The 4,586-nt window shown below is 31.7% G+C and overlaps 1 pseudogene; it reads right to left on the minus strand.

The window, feature by feature from the left end:
* Positions 1-533: 533 nt before the first annotated feature.
* LOC122124515 lies at positions 534-630 on the minus strand (annotated as a pseudogene).
* Between the last annotated feature and the right edge of the window lie 3,956 nt (positions 631-4,586).

Below are 4,586 nucleotides of genomic sequence, written 5' to 3' on the forward strand. Positions count from 1 at the left end.
TATTTTGTCAGCATAAAGCTGTTCCTCAGTGGCCCCTATGAAAAATTTTGCTCCGTGGAATTCTTCCAAGTGAATTGCCTGCATTAGATGTCAAAATGTATTCAAGAGTTTTTGTATACATGTATAATGATTTCTGCAGAGTTTGTGAAATTTTAATCAGAAATAATTTTAATTTATCCGTTTAAATGAATAGTACAGAAACTAAAGTATTTCTGGTGCTTGTCTGAAAAAGAATATTTTAAAATATTCTATGTTTGTATAATGTGTTCTTTCAGATTGTATTCCATATAGAAAGTTTTAGATTCCTTTTTTTCCTCGGTCCTAATATTATTTTTCATTGGGATAAAATGACAATGTTGTCTAATTTCAAAAGTTTTGTAAAGTTTATGGTATGTAAACGCCTTTCTGAGGTGAAGATTTAATACACTGATGTCAAACTAAATTTAATTATATGAATTACATGTGTTGTTACACTTGTTATTTTGTAATCAACTTTTTAATAACTGTTTTTCATTTCTTGCATCTGAAGAATGAAAAATACAGAATACTTCACAAATTTTCATATCATTCTTGTGCAATTGCCATGTTAATCTCTGTATTGTAATTTGGGAATACGTGCTGCTGAAGCATGTAGTATCTTCTAAATTTAAGCAGTTAATGATGCAATCTTTATACAGATTTATATCCACGGTTCCCTACTTGTAATAAGGAAACTATATTGTTCCTGACAATGCTACTGATCTTATTTCCCTAAAATTCTGTGAATAGTGGAAAAAAATATATTGTTCATCTTAATGCTCACATTTGCAAATTTTTTTTTCAATGACAATTTTAAGTCTTTTTCATTTGGAATTTGATCATACTTTCAATAATTTATTGCTAGGTCCAAAGGTGATGGCTTTTTCATGTACTAATTGATCCAACTGAATTACCTTTGTGGAGCTAATAGATTCAAAGTAAGCCTTGCTTAAGAGCTACTTCTAACCTTCTGCAGCTGACATTTTCCCAAGTGAGGTCTTACTGGCACAAATGTCTACCTGACCCTTTATTCTTCTTCCATGTAGGAACAGACCAATCAGAATATCTTACTCTGACAGCAATAGATTGTTTTACTTGAACAACACTAATCTTAGTTACAAGGGATCATAGAGAGATGAACAGTTCAGTCATAACTGTTCCGACTAGAAGGTATTTTATCAAAATATAATTGTTTATTATATCTAACATTTCAAAAGTAACTAAAGCCAAGAAGGTGAAAAAATTGATCATATTCATGATTACTTAATATCCTGGCCTGTCTACCATCCTACCAGGCAGGAAGTTACACTACTGCATTTCTATCACCAAATATTTTCATAGTTGCAGAAGTCCAGATGTTTCTTCTCATTATTAGGCCTTAAATTGGTAATGTTTTAATCACAGTGTTTTCTCTAGCCTACAGGCTGTAAATCTACAAATGGTAAAGCTTTAGGTCCAACTCTATCAAACACTGAGGTAGAGATAATGTAATAATACTTTAAAACAGAGATGCCTTTGATACTGTACCCACAACAGAACAATGCAAAACATGTGTCTTTTTTCTTATATTATATATAGTTATATATTTTATATTTATATGTGCTGATTTTATATTTCACACAATGAAACTTACTAGAATTAGTTGATAATTTCACAAATAAATTAAAATTTATTTATTCCAATAAATAGAATTGGAATAAAATAATTAGGTTTAAAATGTATATTAGAATATAAAAAGTATCAACGCAGTGTCTTTGGTATAAACTTGTGATACATTCTAACTGTTCTTGGTCTTCTGAATTCACATGGTAAAAAACAATTTTGTTTTCCTCTAATCTATAAGGGATTTTACTCTGCTTCTCTGTTTATTGTTTTAATTCACTGATCCCAAACTGTTTTTCTCCATATTTCTGAAGCATTCCTACTGATTATGCCCAAATTTTTCTGATAAGATGTCTAACAAATATTATTCTTCTGCACGACCCAATGATTCCTAGGGTCCCAGGTACCAGTTACCTGCATCATCAGATAACAAGGGCAAGACTTCTCACATAGGCCCATGCAACATGCAACAAAGTAATTGAAGACCCATTTCAATTTCTCATTTCCTATATTTCAGGGCCCCAATTCCTTGAGATACAGGATTTAGCAGTAAGCAATTGTGAAATGCAAGGCAACTTAAAATGAAAGATGAGATCACAAAATTTGAGAGTATATACTATGATTCAAATATTCAACTTACAGATGGACAGCCCATATCAGTGAACAAGTTCACAAGGTGTCATAAGATTATTTTTAATACCCCTCCCCTATGATTAATGAAAGATTTTAGTCCAGCATAAGTGGACCAAAAAATAGTTCCTGGAAGGATAGATCCATAATTGGTCTACCAAGTCCCAGAAAAATTTACTTAGAGTTCAAATATAATTCAGAAAAACATTGAGAAGATCCTTAGTGCTTCAAAACACTGGGACATCAGTACAACATGGTTCAGTGGTATAAAATGTCACTCTCAAACCAATGATTAAATCTACATTTAATCTCCTGAAAGTTATTCCTTTACAAATTAACTTTTTAAAATCACATTCGCCAAAATAACATTTGACAAGTAGATGATACTTAGTGACATTACAAGTTTTTCAAGTGTAGGGAGCAAGTTACAATAGAGTTGAATTATTTACCCAGCACTAATGCCAAACACGTTCAACCATTCATTAAAGTCTAGAAATAGTACCAACCACAATTTGTGTTTTTCAGTAGGAGCCTTCCAGAAAAGTGTTAAATAGATCAGCCTGCCAAATTTAAAACCAAAAGGTTTGCTAAAAAAGTAAATGTCATCATTTAATAAGGTACATTTTAAAACGTCACAAATAGTTGTCTTATCATATGTAATATTATGTTTTCCCTATCTGTATAACATAGGGAGAAATATGACCTTAAGTCTTGAATATGGGTACTCATCAGAGATATGACAAACAAAATCTGTCTTCTATTTCTATCACATTCCTCTATAGGAATAAATTTCAGTTTTCTTCTTTTTCCAAAACTTATAGGTAGTAAAAATATTATACCATGTAAAATAAAACAATCACACCACTGTACAAAGCCATTTATAAAAATTGGTAGCTAGGAGTACATTCTATGCATTTTTTAACTTTCTTTTTGGCTGAAGATTAATCTTCCAAATGGATGAGAATAAAATCATGTTTAGGTGCTTCACGTCTCCAGTCTTGCAAATTGTTACTGCAGATGAATGAATTATGGAAATATAAGCTGACATCAGTTCAAGCATATGCAGAATGGAAACTCCATGAAATGTATATAAACCTTTCAAAGTATTAATAGACAGTTTAACAGGATGACTATCAGGAAGTTGAAAGCAGAAAGAAATTATAGTAAAGACATAGAATGAATGAAAAATGAACAAGGGGCAGGTACAGCTAGAATACTCAATGTACACATATGATAAAGGAAGTGGTAAATCTGAAATAAATATTGGAGAAGCATTTGTTTGAGAATGATGGAAGGAGTGACTCTGATCCAAGAGCAATGGACAATTAGATGGATATATTTAATTGTAACACACTTGTACAACCCTTTGAAATTCAGTTTAAAAACACAACAAAAAACAAAAACACACAAAAATCACAACCAACCAGAAATCTCTAGAGAGTATGAATATTTCCTCCCAAAATTTTAAGCAGTTAATGAAGGGTAGTCTTGGGAAAAGCAAACAACGCTGTCCAAAGAGAGAAGTTTGGGATAGGAGAGAATTTTGAAGAGATTTAAATAGATTTTCTAAGGTTATAAATCACCTACATCTGCTGCAAATAGTATCTTTCTTCTAGGAGTTCTCTGTCTGAACTGGATAATCCAGTCGTGAGACACACTTGATAGCTTGTGAAGATAGAATGGAAGAAACAAGATCAAGAACGCGTTACTCCACTGGAAAGAAAACAGTCCTCTATATTTTCTCTAATCTGTCTTCACTACGCTTTCTTTATGCTTTTAAGTCAATTGATTTTGAATTATATTTTTCCTTCTTTCTTCTGGCAAAGTAATTGGTCAAAGTAATTCATTAAATATTATTTGCCATTTTCTTCTTTCATGCTGATTAATTGGCCAGGCGAGTCTATTAAACTTCCCTCTTGCATTTGGTTGCCATGAAACAACATCTATATGAATGAGAAGAAATCTAATGTAAAACTTTGTCTCCAGAAAACAGTCCAAGAAGCTGTGATCACAAATATTTGGCTGTATATTTTCTTGTTTCTTTTACCTTGAAAGTCTTCTTTTGTCTAAAGTTCCCACAAACATAAGTACTCCATCACTTTTTGGTTCAATCAATTCTAACCTAAAAGATATATTTTGCTAAGAAAATGGTTAGAGGAAACTGAAAAATACTGCACTTTTATCTTCTATCGTAAGACTCTCCTTAGATACCATATCAAGAACAATGAAGTTATTCTATGCAAAATTATTTCAATAGATTATTTTTCTCTTGGTCTTGCATTTGTTCACCAAGATGTATGGAGGAGAGTAGAGTTAAATCACCTATACCTGGAAAG

The sequence above is a fragment of the Dipodomys spectabilis genome, unplaced genomic scaffold, assembly GCF_019054845.1.
Source record: "Dipodomys spectabilis isolate Male_0828 unplaced genomic scaffold, ASM1905484v1 ptg000238l, whole genome shotgun sequence".
Taxonomy (NCBI): domain Eukaryota; kingdom Metazoa; phylum Chordata; class Mammalia; order Rodentia; family Heteromyidae; genus Dipodomys; species Dipodomys spectabilis.